The sequence below is a fragment of the Saccopteryx bilineata genome, chromosome 3 (assembly GCF_036850765.1).
Source record: "Saccopteryx bilineata isolate mSacBil1 chromosome 3, mSacBil1_pri_phased_curated, whole genome shotgun sequence".
Classification (NCBI taxonomy): domain Eukaryota; kingdom Metazoa; phylum Chordata; class Mammalia; order Chiroptera; family Emballonuridae; genus Saccopteryx; species Saccopteryx bilineata.
This window is the reverse complement of record NC_089492.1, coordinates 131,246,724-131,266,746: the sequence shown is the minus strand read 5'-3', so window position 1 is coordinate 131,266,746 and position 20,023 is coordinate 131,246,724. Positions and strand designations below refer to the sequence as shown.

The 20,023-nt window shown below is 42.2% G+C and overlaps 1 pseudogene; it reads right to left on the bottom strand.

Moving 5' to 3' along the window:
* Positions 1–537: 537 nt before the first annotated feature.
* Positions 538–7,999, bottom strand: LOC136329872 (protein Lines homolog 1 pseudogene; annotated as a pseudogene).
* Between the last annotated feature and the right edge of the window lie 12,024 nt (positions 8,000–20,023).

Below are 20,023 nucleotides of genomic sequence, written 5' to 3'. Positions count from 1 at the left end.
AAACTGATGTCATTCAAATTGTTTTTCCCATGGGCAATGTGTTGTTTTTCTTTTTCTGCTTGTTTTAGTTTACAGAAGGTTAATTTCAATATGCCTTGTTGAAAATTTCTTCATATTATACTGTTTGAGATTCACTGATTTTTTTGAATCTTTAAGTTTATATCTCTTGTCAAATTTGGTTAATTTTTAGTTATTATTTTTTTAATATCGGTCATTTTTCAGTTCTAATTTTCCAGTTAGCTCATTTTTATATTTATGTTTATTTATTCTATTTTTATATTTTATATTTATGTTGAGTTATTCTATTTTTCATCTGTTTTAAGCATGTTTATAATTTCTCATTGAAGAATTTCTATAATAACTTCTTTAAAATTTTTTTCTAGATCTGTATCATCTGAATGTTGACATGTATTGACTTTTTTTCTCATTTGAGTTGAGATTTTCTTAGTTCTTGACATGGTGAATGACTTTCTGTTATATCCTGAACATTTTGGAATTTATGTTAGAAAAGTCTAGATTTCGTTTAAATTTTCTGTTTTAGCAAGCTACTTCTGATACCATGCCATCAGAAAAAGGGTGTTGCTGACTATTACTGCCAGGTGGGAGTGGAAGTCCATGTTCCCCATTTGACCTCCACTGATAAATACTCCAGTGCAGGCGAAGTAGCTCGTCATTGCTGGGTGTGGGTGTGAGTTCCAGCTTCCCGCTGACATCATAGGGGAAGTCATTCTGGGGGTACCACTTCTGCAGGGAAAGAGTGGGTTGCCTCCTTGAAACTTTTATTTTCTTTGCTGAAGCACAAGTTTGAAACTTAATTTCTAAGGATTTAATTATAAGTAAGCTTGCCACTCTAAAGATCACATGATAGGGACGAGGGACCTGCTCACAGCAGGTTGAACTTCACTGCCTCCAAAGCAGGAAGGTGTTCCATGGACAGACAATGTCCTCAATAAGCCTGAATCCACAGCTTGCAAAACACCATCAGCTGAAGCCAACATATCCACATATAAATGATGATATGGTAGCATTAAGGCAGGGAGAAATCCTGGACAAAGTAAAGTCCTTCACCCACTTTTCAAAGAAGGCATTTTTTAATGAGTATGATGATCTTCCTTTTGATGAAAGCATGAATAGGCCAGGTAATAATGTCTAGCACACGAGAAGTATTAAAAAATAAAATCCTCTGGCAGGTGAAATGTAACTCCAGGTGGATTCTGGAAGCTACAAGAAATTCAAGTAATTCCAGGAAACATATCAATCTGTTAATTATTTTAGAAGTGTCTTGGAGGTTTTCAAAACACTGAGAAAGTAAGGAATTGTAAAAGACTTCAAAAGTAGTGTCAAAAGGTGTCAGAAACTGCTTTAGAATTTGTTTTTTGTGAACATGTATATGTAAAGATTTCTTTTACTACAACAATAAGAGTCCAAAGGCAGTATACTATTTTATCATTTTCAGAGTATTCAAAAAGGGTTGTTTTTTATTTTTAAAGCACCCCAGGAATTACTGAACATTTTATTTTCTTTCAGTTGGAAATGCAGAAGTAATGCAAGGCACTTTGAAGCCATGTGAAATTATCTATCCAAGTTTTAGAACATACAGGTTAATTCAGAATCAAAGTCAGATGATGTTAAAAGAATTTTAATTATCTCTCTGTGTTTCCCTTTTGCATGGAACTCAGTCTCAACATACAGTATTCTGATCACTGTTAACTGAAGGAGCAGTAATTCTCAGGCACTGCTCTACAACACGCAAGAGCTATAGAAATGATGACTAGATTTGACAGGGGTGGCTGACACTTGCTCTGGACACCAAGTCTAGAATCCTCACTTGGCCTCTGCTGACAGGGATGAAGTCACCGTCTTTGATATAGCTTGTATTTCTGCTCTTTGCTCACTGGTAAATTTTTATCAGATGCTAGACATTGTAAACTTTACCTTGTTGGAGATTAGAGACTTTTGTATTTCTTCAAATATTCTTAAGGTTAGTTTGGAGGTACAATGAAGTTCCTTGGAAACAGTTTGATCCTTTTAGGTTTTGCTTTTATATTATTTTGGGAGAGTTCAGAGAAGTGCTTTGCGTATGGCTACTTACTCCTCCCTGAAGCAAGGCCCTCTGCGTACACGACCCAGCACTCCATGAATTGTGACGTTTTCCAACCCAGATGGTGGGAAAGGGTACTGTTCCCAGCCTTGTATTGTTACTTCTAATCCTCTCAAGTAGGTTCCTCACACTTATACTATCAATACTCAGCAGAATTCTGGACAGTAACCCTCCACAGATCAGAGTTTTCTCTGCCCAGCTCTCTCCCCCCAGTACTTCGTCCTGCAGGCTCTAGCTGCTTTGCTTTCCCTAAACATCCCTCTCTCTTTTCTCAACTCAGAGGATTTGCCAGCCTCCACCTGGCTGCTGGGGCCTGGAAGCTCTTCCTAGGCAGTAAGCTGGAGCAAGTGTAGGACTCACCTTGTTTGCTTCTCACCTCTCAGGAAACACTGCTTCATTGCCTGATGTCCCTGTCTTGAAAACCATTATTTTATATATTTACGTGGTTATTTCTTGAGGGGGTTTTTTAATTGTTGTTTCTGGCAGAAAAATATTTTTAGACCTGTTATTCTATCTTGGCCAGATCACAAGTCTCCTAGAGAAGTTTTAACTGTTTTTTCAAAAAAATATTCCAAATTTCATAAAAGTTGTGAGAATAGCACAATGAACACCTATACACCCTTTTACCTAGATTCAGCAGTTGCTAATATTCTGCCTCATTTGTTTTCTCTCTAGGTTGGTAGAAACAAGTATACATGCATGCACATATTATAGTTTTTGCTGAATCATGTAAGAGTAGATTCAGACATCATACCCCTATCACATTATTATATCTATCCTTCAGATGAGGAAACAGGCTCAGAGAGATGTAGCAACTTGCTTAAAGCCACAGAGCTAGTCATAAAGGGAGCCAGGATGAGAACCTGGACCTATCTTTCTTCAATCCTAAGGTTGTAACCACAGCATTTTACAAGGGCCACTGTTTTCACCCAGCACGTGAGTTGTACTAGATACTAATTCAAGTCAAAAGCCAGACAACCACGATAAAAAAAAATTAAAAAAAAAAAAAAGGTAAGAATCCAAGAGCAATTCCCCATGGAGAATGGGAAAAAGATCAAGAAATCTACCTTCCTCCATCTTCATTGTACTCTGGTGGCTCATCTAAGGCCCCAATTCACTGGGGAACATTGTTTCTTTCATTTTCTGTTGCATGAGGTTTTAGAACTGTTGCTATATATTATATTTCTGCATCACTGATTCCAATTCTGAAATCTGTTTTTTGGTGCATGCTCTAGTATTTATGCAATTTTAATTTCTTTTTGTTACAGTTAATGGCATGCATTGGTTTTTAAATTGGAGTTAAAGGACAATGACTTTTTTTTTTTTTTTTTTTTACAGAGACAGAGAGAGAGAGTCAGAGAGGGAGGGATGGACAGGGACAGAAATGGAGAGATGAGAAGCATCAATTATTAGTTTTTCGTTGCGCATTGCAACACCTTAGTTGTTCATTGATTGCTTTCTCATATGTGCCTGATCGCGGGCCTTCAGCAGACCGAGTAACCCCTTGCTCGAGCCAGCAACCTTGGGTCCAAGCTGGTGAGCTTTTGCTCAAACCAGATGAGCCCACGCTCAAGCTGGCGACCTCGGGGTCTCGAACCTGCGTCCTCGGCATCCCAGTCTGATGCTCTATCTACTGCGCCACCGCCTGGTCAGGCAGGGCAATGACTCTTGAATTGAACATGACCACAAGGCAATTAATGTTTTACAAATATCACTCTTACATAATTATAGTTGTTTTTAAATGTAAAAAACTATTATCTGATAAAAACACCCTCTTATTTTGTTTTAAGATTGAATCATGGCTTCTTTGAATAGATGTAAATGTAAGAATAGTCCTGACACCTTCTGTTATATATGTGACTGTTACACACTTCAACGTCAAAGGCACAATATTTCATCATTTGTGACACGTGCATATATTACCTATTTTCAAATTCCCCTTGGCTATCAAGACAAGAATTGGGCTCCTCATATTGTGTGTCATAATTGTGAGGAAATGCTTCATGACTGGACAAAAGGAAAACACAAAGGAATGCCTTTTGGTATTTACGTGGTTTGGCATGAACCTAAGAACCACAGCAGTGACTGTTATTTCTATCTGTTCCATACAAAGGGCATTGGCAAGAGAAAATGGCATATGATCGCATATCCTAATATTCCTTCAGCAATACAACCTATCCCACACTCTGAGACACTCCCAGTTCCAGTTTTCAATGGTTTTATTTCTTCTAAGGATGAAGAAAGTGAACATGGTGATCAAGTGTATTTTGATGAGATGCATGAGGAAATGGTTGTAGAATCTGAAGGGTCTTCTTCTGATGCCAAGCAGTCATTAACCCCTCAGCAGCTTAGCCAACCCAAATTGAATGACTTAGTAAGAATGACATAAAAATTGTCCTCGACTTTCTGAAGTATGAGGAGCATAACTGGATCATTTGTGTGGATCTTAAAATGGTAAATTTCCTGCTAGGACAACAGAGAGGTTTCATGAAGTACCCTTGCTTTCTGTGTTTGTGGGACAGCTGAACTTGGGAGAAACACTGAACACAGAAGGAGTGGCCAAAACATGAAACTCTGGAAGTGGGATGCAAAATATTGTGAATGAACCTGTAGTTAATCGAGACAGGATCATTTTTCCCACACTTTACATCAAACTTGGCTTAATGAAGCAGTTTGTTCAGGCTTTGAATAGAGAAAGTGAATGCTTTCAAACATATTATTTCTGCTTTTCCTGCCTTGTCTTTCGAGAAGATAAAAGCAGGTGTATTTGATGGACCTCAAATTCGAACCCTCATATGTGACTAAGAATTTGCCAGGAAGATGAATAAGGAGGAGAAAGCAGCATGGTAGTCTTTTGTGGCAGTTAGGAAGAACTTCCTTGGCAACAAAAAAGCAGAAAACTATGGTTCAAAGGATGCTGTTGGCTTTCCGTGACATTGAATGTAACATGAGTGTTAAGATTCACTTCCTGAACAGTCCCCTTGATAAGTTCCCCAAAAATCTTGGAGCTGTTAGTGATGAGCAGACTACTGCTGGAGCATCAAACAAGATTGTCCTCAACAAGTACGCAAACACAAGAGCTACAAACACAAATTTTTGCCTGAATAGAATTTAAATAAGTTTTGTGCAAATTTTATGATTAAAATAAGTGTTTTAATATGTTCTATTTCAAAATTGTAGACAAATTCTGATGCAATCATATCTTTTAGTGTATTAGTGTATTTACTGCATTATATAAATTATTATATTTTCACAAAGATGATGCCCAAGAAGACATTCTACTTCATTATGTTAAACTAAATGTTGAAAACTTTACAATAAGATGAAAACCTAAAATCTTGAATTGAAAAAAAAAACTGTAGCTTACAGAGAAAAACTAATGTCAGATTTGAGATTAACACACTCGAATTAGGTAAGAACAAGTGTTTTTGTGGATGCCACAAAAATTTTTGTTCACCAGTGCTATCTAAGCATTTCATTTTTTTCTCCCATCTACTTCACTATAGTATTTCAGTGCCTGCCTCTGAATTAAATGTGCTTGACTCTTTTTTTTTTTTTTTTCTGAAGTGAGAAGCAGGGAGGTAGAGAGACAGACTCCCGCATGCACCCGACCAGGATCCACCCAGCATGCCTACCAGGGGGTGATGCTCTGCACATCTGGGCCATTGCTGGGTTGCAACCAGAGGTGGAGGTCATGGAGCCAATCTCAGTGCCTGGGCCGACTTTGCTCCAAAGTAGTCTTGGCTGTGGGAGGGGAAGAGAGAGATAGAGAGAAAGGAGAGGAGGGAGGGGGGAGAAGCAGATGGGCACTTCTCCTGTGTGCCCTGCCTGGAAATCGAGCCCAGGACTTCCACACACTAGGCTGATACTCTACCACTGAGCAAACCGGCCAGGGCCAAATGTGCTTGACTCTTTAAGATTTGACCCATTTAGGCCCAAAGAACCAATCTGTTTACTGATTCACACATCCTGACCTCTTTCTCTCCTAGCAATCCAACCTGAAATGGGTACCAGGAACCCCTGCTTCTCAGGCCCTATCTTGCACTGACTACCATTCCTGTGTATGTGCTCATTGGAGCTCCTCTAGCACAGACCCAGAAGTGGGACCTGGCCACATATACAGAGGAAAGATGCAAAGTCAAAGACAGGAAAGAGCCCCCAGAGGAGCCTCCTCCTGGCAGCTCCTAGTGGTGAACAGAGCTGCCTGCAGCCCACTCACATTTTTATGCTACAGAGATTTGGAAGCAGGAATTTTTGAGTGCCCAGGAGTTTGGTTTCTACTGAGTTCAAAGCCTGGCCTTAACCTGAAAGCTGTATTCTCCCCCCCACCCCCGGCCTACTCTGACTGGCCGTGTCAGGGCCCACTAACGCCTTGTGACAGTGTCTTCTCATCACAACAGCTTCCTGGAAAAGGCCATAGTTCATGTATCACTTCAGCCCATTGCAACACAAGCTGCTTCTTGGCAGCTAACAGGAGGGGAGGCAGAGCAGGGGAAAACTTGATTCACTATTTCCAGCTAAATTCTGTTTCCTTCATGAGACTTTTCCAGATCACTCCTGCCAACAAACCTTTGGTCTGTAACCCTCCCCTGCTCTCCAGCTTCTCTGACCTTCTAGAACACTGCTTGTCTCCATCAGTTATTCATACAATGCATTGTTTGTTTCTTCACTGATGGACAGGAGAATGTCACTTGTCTTCTTAACCAGATTGTGCATTTCTGGAGGGTTGATACTATATTTTAAAACATTTTTGTATCTTCCCCAAGTCAGACTATAGTGTTATGTGTCTTCCCTTATCATCCTATTCAAAATTCCAAATGAATAATAGTCTCCCCCACCAACCTGAAATATAACATTTATTTTGTTTAACATCTGACCCCCATTAGAAGGTTAGCCTCAGCAAGACAGGGATTTTTGTCTGTGTGTTCACTGATTTTTTTTCTAGCATTTAGAACTCTCTCCTCCATGGTTTTCCATAGTAACATTCTCCCTGGTTGTTCCCTGGCCCCTTTAACCACTCCTTTTCTGTATCTTCCATGTGTACCTCTTTCTTTATCCACTCATCCCTGAATGATTAATCCTCCCCCAGATTCCATCATCTCTCCACTTCACAGCCCCCCTGGGTGACCTTCTCTACCCTCAAGGTTTCAGTAACCCCCTGCACAAGCTAATGATTCTTCTATCTATATCCATTAAGTTAGTTCTCCCTCCTGAATGTTAGACTATCCATCCAACCGCCCATACAGTGTCTTCTCTTGGAGGCCCCCTGCAACATTGCAAAGCCAGCATTTTGGTTTGAGGGATAGCTCCTAAAACCACATCCTATGGAGAATCATCAAAGGTACTAGAGGTATCTGACCCAGAGGTGAATCAGATGGATTATGGTGGTAAACTGGGTCATATAGTAGTCAACTAGGAAAGGAACTAGAGATATTCTATGTGGAACCCTCAGGATCAAATAAAGACCAATGATTGGAAAACTGAAGACATATTTCAGCTGAACCTAATGAAGACCTCTTGAAAATGAGAGTGGCTCAAAGTAGATTTAGCTAACTTAAAGGGCAGTAAGACCTTGGTTACTGAGAGCATTTGAGTACCAGCCTTTAAATTCCTTCCAACTCCCAGAATCTATGGTTTTGTGAGAAAGCAAAACTGAGCTTATGAAGATTTGACCAAGTGCAATTAAAGCCTTATAATGCTGGTGCTGGTGCTGATTGGGTTTTGGTTTGCTGGCTAGAATTGCTAACCACCTGAAATGGACACAGCAGCATGGATATTTTAGGATAGCTGAAAAGTACCAAAGAAATTGAATAAATTCCCAAGGCATGACTTTCTCAGAGGTATTTGTACTTATATTTTTATGCAATCACTCAGTTGGTATAAACTCACATTACCCATATTGCAGAGGAACCTTTAGTTGAAGTTCTGTTTCAACAAACCAAATCAGGTCTCATTTGAGGCAAGAGCCTCTGAATCTGTCTGCATGGAATATAATGGCCTGATAACCAGGCTGAGGAGGACTTTTGTGCCTGAGTCTACAGATAACTCCACCTTATGGGTAAGGACAGAAGACTTGAATTACTCTCTGGAAAAAGGATGGTTTCCACCAAGAACTACTCTATGCAGCTTCAAGTAAGAAGACACCCCATCTCTAAGAGAGCTCCCTCTCTGACCATCTCTGGGCCTCCCATTCCTTTACCTATCTAGTACTTTGCTTTCTGCTTACTGGGCTCCTACAACCTCTGCCTCTCTTCTGCCTGTTTAAATCCTTGTATGATGAATAGATTTCCCTGACTTCCATCTGGTTTTTCATGCCTGGATTTTCCGGCTCTGCCTGATGCCCTCAGATTTGACTGGATTCTTTCCCATAGTACCACCCATACACCTTAAACCTTTGAGAGGGTTCGGCTCTAGCAAGGAATCTATGGGCCCAAAGGGATGTGTCCACCTGGAGTTCCAACCTCTCTCTGTGTAGCCTCCATTACCTAGGATTCTGGAAGTCCCCATTTGTACCGTCACGAGCCTACTTCTAGAGCCTGGACAGGCCTCTTCCTTGGATCTGGAGAGTGGACCTCACTGCCTGTGTGTGAACTCCTAGGCCTGAGGGGTGACTGAGCCCAGTGTTTAGGGCTCCTGGGGATGCAGGATGGAACTAGGGCAAAGGAAGAGATGGATGGCTGGAGGCTGGCACCTGCATTTGTACTCTTGCTCTGGGCCCTGCAAATCCTAGGCATGCTAGGTATGAAAATGAGAGGCCCAGTCCGTGGCCTCAGGGAACATCAGGGACACAGCAAACCAGGTTTTAACATAGAATTTGAACTAAAGATTGTTTCTGTCTTTTCGCTTAAGCCACACCCTAGAGCCAGCCTTTAATATGCTATTCTTTCTATAAGACCTGCATCTCCTCAGGCAGAGGCCACCACAGCTCAAAATTCTCTCCTCTCAAAATGCTATCCAGCTCACCAAGACCTCAATCTTTCATCGGAGTCACACTCAGAAGAGGAGGGGGCAGTAAGAGAGTGCTATCTCACCCCTCTGTGCCTCAGTTTCTTCATCTGTCAAGTGGAAATCGTGATACCTACCTCTCATCCCACAGGATCACTTTGAGGATAAAATTAGACTGACCACCTGATCACACAACATCCATGGCTATTCCAGCAATGCTATCTCAAGGAGAAGTGTAGGGAGAGCTAATTTGGGGTGAGAGATACTGACACTCGGGGCCATGGGTCATGCATTAGCTGTGCCAACTTTTTAAGACCCCATGTTACCCAGCACGTTAGCCTCAGGACTAATGCCTCTCAATTGATGCCAATGGTATTTACTCAACTGATGAAACAAAATTTAATGCCAATCTAAGCAGCATATAGCCTGGGAAGACATATCTGCAGTGAGGACTAACTCTAACTGTGAGGAAACAGGTACACTTCTACTTCACTCATGGGAGGGCAAAATGGTACAGCCCCTGCGGAAGGCAATTTACAGTTCCTAACAACCCTGTATGGTGTTTCTTTGACCACACAAACCTGCTTCTGGGAATTTATCCCACTGGTATACTTTCACTCTTATGAGATGACATATCTATAAGGTTATTTATGGCAGCACAGATTATAAACACAAAAGATTAGAAATAACCCAAGGTCTATAAAGGGGGACTGGTGAAATATACTATGGTACATCTTTACAACTCAATATCTTAAAATGAAACAAGGAAGCTTTCTATGCATTTATGTGGGAAGCTCTCTTTGACACATTGTATTATAAAGAGTGGGAAATAAGAGGGCATTTTAATATTTTTTATTTGCTTATTTTTTTATTTTTTTTTTTGCATTTTTCCAAAGTGAGAAGCGGGGGAGGCAGTCAGACAGACTCCTGCATGTGCCCAACCGGGATCCACCCAGCATGCCACCAGGGGGCGATGCTTGGCCCCTCTGGGGTGTTGTTCCATTGCAACCAAAGCCATTCTAGCACCTGAGGCAGAGGCCATGGAGCCATCCTCAGCACCCAGGCCAACTTTGCTCCAATGAAGCCTTGGCTGTGGGAGGGGAAGAGAGAGATAGAGAGGAAGGAGGGGGGAAGGGTGGAGAAGCAGGTGGCGCTTCTCCTGTGTGCCCTGACCAGGAATTGAACCCGGGACTTCCACATGCAGGGTCAACACTCTACTTCTGAGCCAACCAGACAGGGCAATTTGCTTGTATTTTGCCAATCAGTCACTAGAAGGATACCTAAGAAAATTACTAAGAGTTGAGGGGGCCTTTCAATTATACCATTTTATATTTTTATTTTTAAATCATGTGAATATTTTAACTTAGCAAAAGAATAAATGAACAAACAAGGAGAAACCCTCTAGAATGCATTCGAGAGGGCAAAGAGGGCTGACTGGATGGCAGAGATCAGATGTGGCCCTGGCTGGGCCCCTGACCACTCTGAACTTCCTCAGTTGAAAGAAGAGAGAGGGTGGCCCTGTGGGCTTCGAGCTCCCTCCAGCCCCACCCTTCTATAAATAAGACTCTTTCTTGGATCATGCCCCATTTTATGTCATCACTCCCTGCTGTGCCCTTTCACTTGTACAAACAATTGCAAGTTGACTAAGCATGTTCAGCACCCTCAGAATCTTTCAATCCATATTTGGTTACTTCTTATTCTTTGATTACATTTGGCAATTGTCCATGCCCCAGTGCTTCTCTCTTAAGCTTATTCAGAAGCTTTTACATTTGTACTTTAACTTGGATTACTCCATTTAGAAAGCAATTTGGTCATATAAGTACACACAGCATCCTGTTTCTTAAGTAATCACTCTCTATATGACAAAGTTCAGTTCTGCTTGATTGATTCATTTGGTGTTACTTCTGTTAATGGTGGCAGGAATGTGATAAAAACCCATGAGTATGTCATATGGAAACTGAGATGAGCAGGGTTGCTCTGCTTTGTCATGGGAGACAAGGGCAAGGCTGAGGATTGAAGAGGAGCCCAGGAAGCAGCGTGCTGTGCCTGGCGCTCGGGTTCTGCCGTGTCTGTAGGGTTGCACATTACAGGAGGAGGCACGGAGAGAGGGGCTCAGCTAAAGGTTAAAGGAGAAGGGAGGAGCTCTATGAATGTAAGACACTAACTCCAAGGTTTGGTCTGGGCCCAGCTACAGCAGGAGGTGGCCCCACTGTCCCATTTGGCCAAGTGCCTGATGCTGGTGTGGACAGTGTTTGGTATAACCCAGAAATCCCAACAGCACAATTTTCTTTAAATATCATTTTTCCCCAAAACTTAAAATATTTGAATTTTTAAAAATCCTAATTACTCTCATTCAAACACAATTATTTTTCACTTTTCCATGTATACTTCCAGGCTCTGATGATAAGAACTTACTTTTCCAGAAGCAGAATAGTTATGCAAATAAATTTCTGCTATTTCATTTAACATTACTTTCTAAGCTTGTGGTCTCAAAATCTTTTTAATGATTATTTTAATGATTGAATGATATGTCATCGCATATATCCACTATGGTTTAGCTAACCATTTCCTTATGTTGGAGCTCCTTGTACATTTAACTTCTCCATTCTTAAGAAGATTTTCCTTTTTTATTTTATTTTATTTATTTATTTTTTTATTTAATGACAGGAGAGGAGGCAGAGACAGACTCCTGAATGCACCCCCACCGAGTTCCACCAGGCAAGCCCACCAGGGGGCAATGTGCTGCCCATATGGGCCCTTGCACTGTTTGAACCATTGACATTTTTAGCGTCTGAGGTGGAGGTTATGGAGCCACCCTCAGTGCCCAGGGCCAACTCACTGCAATCGAACCATGGCTGCAGGAGGGAAGGAGAGCAAAAGAGAAAGAGAGAAACAAGAAGAGGAAGGGAGGAGAAGCAGATGGGTGCTTCTCCTGTGTGTCCTGACTGGGAATCGAACCCGGGATATCCACACACCTGGCCGATGCTCCACTACTGAGCCAACCTACCAGGACCAAGAAGATTTTCTTTAGTATAAATTCTCATGAGGAGATAACAAGGTGAAAGGATATAAACATGATGGACATCTTCATTACTTTCTTTCTTTCTTGACCTTATCCTATCTCCAGCCATGGTGTGATTGAAATAAGGGTTAGAAATAATACACTCAAAGCACCTAGCACAGTGCCTAGCTCTAAGAAGGTGTTCAATGCATGATAACAATTATCATCTTACTTTGCTTTTACTGCATCCTGGAAAATCTAAGTGTGTAACCCTTGAGAGGCTGAAGGATTTGTGCAGCTATGAGAAAGCATGAGTATCAGAAGGAAGCATGACAGGTATCCAACAACCACTTACACACACGTGCGCGCGCACACACACATGCAGGAGTTCGAGGCCCAACTTCTTGCTGGGGACATTTTATAAAACATAAAAATAGATCATTGCCAAGATATCTAAACTCTGTCTATCTGAGTCAGAGTTTATCTGTCTAGCTATTTATCGCTAAAAGGCCGAACACTTTCCAATTCATTCTGACAAATTCCATTTCTGAGAATTTGTTTGAAAATATACCCACACATCTAAAATAATGTATTTATGAAGCTACTTGCTACAAAAAAAAAAACTGGACACACACCCAGTGTCTACCACTAGGGATCTAATAGTTGCCTGCACTGTGGCACCACGCGGCAGAACACTGTAGCTGTGAAAAAGAATGAGGAAACGCCCAATGAACTGATCGGGGACAGTTTCCTGGGTGTACACGGTGGGGCAAAAGTAGGTTTATAGTTGTGAGTACACAAAAAATAGTTTATTATTGTATTATCATTTATTAATTATTGTATTATTTTGCATACAAACCGCTGTAAACCCTGTATTGTGCAGTGAAAAGACAGGTTTAGCATGGAGCATAACGTATGCTGCTTTTCTATGAGATTTCTGAGAGCAGCCACTTTCCTTTCCCAGGCTGCAAAATCTCTGACATAGGATTCATCCCAAGAAACCAAGCCAGGCTGAGCAGCAGGACACCAGCAGGCTAAAGGGGGGAAATAGGTATCCTCACTTTAATGGATGCTGAAAAGGTGTGTGACCTAATTTAACATCCATTCTGACTCTCTGAAAAGAAAAACATAAAACCTTCTTAGTGTTAGAGACACAGAAGGAGGTTTCTCCCAAGATTATAAATGTGTTAGAAGCATAAAAACAGGAAGCATGGAAAACAATGGTGAAATCCTAAAGGCACTGCTACTAAAACCAGTGTTGAGTCAAGATTGAGTTCTATCTGGGCTTGTTTTGGAAGGTTTAGCCAATGTGCTAAAATAAGAATAAGGAAGAAGAAAGAAGCTTATCACTATTTCCAGAGGACGTGATGTTATGCAATAGAGTACTCATGAAAATAAGAAACACTAGGCATTAGAATCCTATATAGCTACCAAAGGTAATGGTGTAGATCCACGTGTAATATTGTGGAAATGTGTCCAAGATAAAATACCAAAGGGAAGAAGCAGGTTCAAACAGTATTATTCCATGATTTAATTTAAAATATACATGTACATAATATAGATAGATAGAAATCAGGAAGGAAATTTACCAAGATACATTTAGAGCAGGGGTCGGGAACCTACGACTTGCGAGCCAGATGTGGCTTTTTTTTTTTTTTTTTTTTTTTTTTTTTGTATTTTTCTGAAGCTGGAAATGGGGAGAGATAGTCAGACAGACTCCCGCATGCGCCCGACCGGGATCCACCCGGCACGCCCACCAGGGGCTACGCTCTGCCCACCAGGGGGCGATGCTCTGCCCCTCTGGGGCGTTGCTCTGCCGAGACCAGAGCCACTCTACCACCTGGGGCAGAGGCCAAGAAGCCATCCCCATCTTTGGAGCGCCCAGGCCATCTTTGCTCCAATGGAGCCTTGGCTGCGGGAGGGGAAGAGAGAGACAGAGAGGAAGGAGGGGGGTGGAGAAGCAAATGGGCGCTTCTCCTATGTGCCCTGGCCGGGAATTGAACCCGGGTCCCCCGCACGCCAGGCCAACGCTCTACTGCTGAGCCGACCGGCCAGGGCCAGATGTGGCTCTTTTGATGGCTGCATCTAGCTCACAGACAAATCTTTAATAAAAAATAATAATAACATTGCCTGACCAGGCAGTGGCACAGTGGATAGAGTATCAGACTGGGATACGGAAGACCCAAGTTCGAGACCCCGAGGTCACCAGCTTGAGCAAGGGCTCATCTGGTTTGAGCAAAAGCTCACCAGCTTGAGCCCAAGGTCGCTGGCTCGAGCAAGAGGTTGCTCGGTCTGCTAAAGGCCCACAGTCAAGGCACGTATGAGAAAGCAACCAATGAACAATTAAGGCATTGCAATGCGCAACGAAAAACTAATGATTGATGTTTCTCATCTCTCTGTTCCTGTCTGTCCATGTCTATCCCTCTCTCTGACTCTCTCTCTGTTTCTATAAAAAAAATAATAATAATATTAAAAATATAAAACATTCTTCACCATGGTATACTACTCAGCCATAAGAAGTGATGACATCGGATCACTTACAACAAAATGGTGGGATCCTGATAACATTATATGGAGTGAAATAAGTAAGTAAATCAGAAAAAAACAAGAACTGCAGGATTCCATACATTGGTGGGACATAAAAACTAGACTGAGAGACATGGACAAGAGTGTGGTGGTTATAGGGGGCAGGGGGAGGGAAGGAGGGAGAGGGGGGGTGGGGAGGGGCAAAAAAAAACTAGATAGAAGGTGATGGAGGACAATCTGACTTTGGGTGATGGGTATGCAGCAGAATGGAATGACAAGATAAACTGGACATGTTTTCTTTGAATATATGTACCCTGATTTATTGATGTCACCCCATTAAAATAAAAATTTATTTATATAAATATATATATATATATATAAAACATTCTCATGTATTACAATCCATTCATTTCCTGCCGCTCATGTTCATGGTTGTGGGTGACTGGAGCCAATCACAGCTGTCCTCCGGGACAATACCAAATTTTTATTGGATAATGCGTAATGTACACGGGTCATTGTATGGCTCTCACAGAATTACATTTTATTTTATTTTTTTTTTTTTTCTGAAGCCAGAAACGGGGAGAGACAGACTCCCGCATGCGCCTGACCGGATCCACCCAGCACGCCCACCAGGGGGTGACGCTCTGCCCACCAGGGGGCGATGCTCTGCCCCTCCGGGGCATCGCTCTGTTGAGACCAGAGCCACTCTAGCACCTGGGGCAGAGGCCGAGGAGCCATCCCCAGTGCCCGGGCCATCCTTGCTCCAGTGGAGCCTCGGCTGCGGGAGGGGAAGAGAGAGACAGAGAGGAAGGAGAGGGGGAGGGGTGGAGAAGCAGATGGGCGTTTCTCCTGTGTGCCCTGGCTGGGAATCGAACTCGAGATTTCTGCACACCAGGCCGACGCTCTACCACTGAGCCAACCGGCCAGGGCTCACGGAATTACATTTTAAAATATGTGGCGTTCATGGCTCTCTCAGCCAAAAAGTTTCCCAACCCTGATTTAGAGATTATATCTCTGGCCTATTGGGTTCCACACGATTCATATTTCTATATTTTTCAGCATTTTCTGAATGCTTTATAAGAGGCAGATTTATATAATTGAAAAAACAAGAGATCTCTTTTATCCACAAACACATGCCAATGAGAGTGCACGCAAAACTCATTTCAAGTTCATTAGAATGAGTTGTGTTTCTCCCAAAGTGGTTAGTGTTTGTGGCCTAAGGCCACTCCCCACCCATCCCCACCTCCCTGAAAAACCAGATCAGTCTGTTCTGCCTGACCCCTTCTTCTATGAAGGGGAACCCCAGATCTGTGAGTTCCAGGGAGGTCTACTCTGGGCCTGATTCCCCAGGTGACCATGGCCCCTAACATCAGTACCTATATCTAGTCCTAGCTTAATCCTAGATGTCTGTAAACTCCCAACCCTCTAAAGCTGCCTACTTTACCCAGAGTTAAGAGGGCTCTTCTTTGTGGTCATCCAGCAGAACTTTTTGCCTCCCCAGTGGGTGGGTTTGGAAATCATTCTGGCAGCCTCAAGCCTTCATAGGCCAAGCCTCTCTGCCCTACTACTGGGCTAAAGGTCAGGAGCAGAGCATGCTAAGTCCAGTAATCTCATCCCAGGTCTCTTAAGGACCCTAAATATCCCTCATTGGTGCCCATCCTGGGGCCCGAGCCCTATACCTCAAGCAGCTGGTTGAGTTCATTCTGCTACCTTATTCCTGTTGGCTACAATTGTGTCTGAACCCTGTATCTGCCACTGCCCGCCTCGTTGTAGAAGCACTGCCTGGCATAGGTTGCTGCTCTACATGGTGCATCCAGTCCTCTTAATGATTGTCCATCCTACCTAAGAGGTTGTGAGAAGGCCCTTACTTGGTCTCAATGCCTGCGGGAAAGAGGACTGGATTTGCCATTTCCCTGTTTCAACTTGAGTCATAATCTAACTTCTTCCTGAAGCGTCTTCTTCTGGTCTCTCCTGGTCCAGAAAATGCCACTCTGTCAGACAGTGGTCAGGCCAGCTCCATAAGGCTGGACCTCATCCTCCCAGCCTGGAGCATTCCCTCCAAATTGCTGTAGCATTGGAGTGAGGGACCAAGTCCCAGGGTGAGTCAATAGACAGAGATCAAGATTGGCCTTGATTATCTCAGGACTTTAAAAAAATTGGTCATTCCTCATCTCTCCAAAACCAACTTCCTATTAGTCTCATCTTTACATAATTCAGTTATAAACCAAGAAGTAACATACAAATACAAATACAAATGCCTTCAAATAGCTTTGCTTTGAACCTGGTAAACTTTACTTTCTACTCATTTCTATCTAACTTGGTTATTTGATTTCTAACTCCATAACATTTGAGGAAAAGTCAACTAGAAAAAGGGAAGGCAGCAGCTACAGAGCAAGCATCAGGAAGTGAGAGCCTGAGAATGATCACGTGGAAGGATCAGAAAAGTGTGAGAGCTCAGAGGGAAGCAGCAAAAAGCCCTGTGCGTCTAATACTACCTTGGAGCACAATAACTGATGTTTCTACTGTAACCCTAAATCACACATAAACCCGGGTCCCTTTCAGCATGCTCCCCAAGAATGCCAGGTGTTTGCAAAGAAGTCCCAGGCCTCTGATGGCTGCCCACCTTACCCAAAGTTGAGAGGGCTCCTTTTTGCCTTGCATCTATCAGAAGCTTTTGCACAACCTCACTGCACAAGCAGCATGGCCGATTCTCATAATTTGGATGGTGTTTCTCAGAAACTAATTCAAGTGTATTTTTACTACTAATACATTTATATACCAATATGTTTAAAGCACACATAGCATTGCTTTGCTGCATGTGTGATCGTTTCTAGAACTAGCTAATGAAGGGAAAAGAAAACTGGTCCAGCAAACTATTAATGACTTAATTTTTCTGTTTAGCTTCACTTTTCTCATAATACTTGCCTGAAGTATTTCAAAAGATTACTCTGAAGATGGAATGGGTATGTGCAAGTTCCACCTATAAAAAGGAATAAGGAGTGTGGTTTACTATAGTAATGATTCCTTTTATCTAGATTAAGTTGCAGATTAAAATTACAAGAGGAAGGAAAATTACAAGTACAGTCCATAGCATTAAAGGTTAGAGATTATATATCTTGCAGATAAGTGATTTAGAATTGGGCATGGCTCAGGGAGGGCTTCCTGCCAACATTAGCAATATGCCATTCTTTGGAGATGAGCGACACCTATTGCACCCTAAATGTACTGCAACTGACCTTGAAAACCAGAAGACTTTTTTTTTCCTATTCATTGAGAAGAGTGGAGGCAGAGACAGACTCTAACATGCTCCGGGACCAGATGCACCCCGCAAGCTCACTAGAGGGCGATGCTCTGCCCATCTGGGATGTTGCTCAGCAACTGAGCTCTTAGCGCCTGAGGCGAGGTCGTGGTCCCATCTTCAGTGCCCCGGGTCAACTAGCTCCAATAGATCCATGGGGGGGAGGGGGGAAGAAGCAGATGAGTGCTTCTCCTGTGTGCCCTTACCGGGAATCGAACCCAGGATATCCCACACGGGAGGCGGGAGGGGGGGGGAGGGGCACTCTACCACTGAGCAAACCAACCAGGGCCTTTTTTTTTTCAGACTTCAAATGAGCCATGACCTGTACAACTTTAGTCAAGCACAAGACACCATTGCAAAAATAAGAATTCAAATGTAATACATATTAATTGTAGAAAATAAAGATCATCTAATAACACCACCATCAACACTTAAACACTTTAATAATTTTTATTTTTTTTCTTTTAAATCATTTTTTATTTTTCAATTACAGTTGACATTATTATATTATTTTCAGGTGCATACCCCAGTGATTAGACATTACATAAATTGACACAATACATAGTTATTAGATTATTGACTATATTCCCAATAATATACTTTACATCCCCTGACTATTCTGTAACAACCAATTTGTACTTCCTAATCCCTTCACCTTTTTCATCCATCCCCCAGTCCCTCTCTAGTCTGGCAACCTTGACAATATTTTCTTTATCTATGAGTCTGTTTCTGTTCTGCTTGTTTATTTTGCTTTTTAGATTCCGTTGTCGTTAGATATGTACTTATTGCCTGTTTATTGTTCATATCTTTTATTTCTTGTCCTGTTCTTTCTCCTCCTTCTTCTTCTCCTTCTTAAGAAGACCCTTAATATTTCCTGTAATACTAGTTTGGTGGAAATAAACTTTAACTCCTTTAGCTTTTTCTTGTCTGGGAAGCTCTTCATCTGTCCTTCCATTCTACTGAGAAGCTCTTTATCTGTCCTTCCATTATAATTGATAGCTTTGTTCGGTAAAGTAATCTTGGTTGCAGATCCTTGATTTTCATTATTTTGAATATTTCTTGCCACACCCTTCTGGTCTGCAAAGTTTCTGTTGAGAAATCAGCTGAGTTTTAATCAACACTTACTTTAGAGCCACCATCACTGCCACTGTCATCATTACTCTTCATTCTTTCTTTTCATCTCCTCTCTCTGTCTCTTCTTCCATTCATGTTGTTTAAAGATAAAAATAAAAATTCTTCACCTGACCAGGCAGTGGCGCAGTGGATAGAGCATCGGACTGGGATGCAGAGGACCCAGGTTCGAGACCCTGAGGTCGCCAGCTTGAGCACGGGCTCATCTGGTTTGAGCAAAAGCCCACCAGCTTGAACCCAAGGTCACTGGCTCCAGCAAGGGGTTACTTGGTCTGCTGAAGGCCCGCGGTCAAGGCACATATGAGAAAGCAATCAATGGACAACTAAGGTGTTGCAACGTGCAATGTAAAAATAAAAATTCTTCATCGGGGATAACCATTGCTATCCACTTTGTGTGTGTTATTCCACACGTTTTTATGACAATGGAAATAATATATTACAAACACATGGCGAACTGTGGGTGTTCCAGTAAGAGGCTGATAGAAAGAACTTAAAGCACTGGGCTTGTGCTAGGTGATTTGCGGGAGGCTTTAAGGAAGCACCACTTTCCTCTGGATTGGGTGCTGCCAGGAATGGGCGTAAGTCTGTGATTGGATGCTGTAATAACTCTCATCCAGAAGAAGGGACACCAGCAGGATGCTGGAGCAGGTGGAGACTTGGTTAAGCAGCAGCAGCCACTCCTATCAACTGGGACAGGTGGATGCTTGGTCATTTTTGTGGTTTGGACAATGTTCCTGTTTTGTCTGTGCAGGCATGATTATGGGGTGGTCTTGTTTTTTTCTCAATCCATCACATCACAGCATGGCCTTAGTGGGATGTTGGTGTTCTGTGTGTGACACAAACTCCAAGGGCTCATTGTAATGCCAGCGCCTGGCTGTGTGGACTGCTTTTCTTCCCTTAACAATGCTGTACACCTTTCTTCCTAGCCAATATTGGGGTTATTTAACTACATTTTTCTTGTTGAACAGATTTTTGTAATATTTTAGGCTTATAATTAACACTAAAATGAAAACCTTTAGAA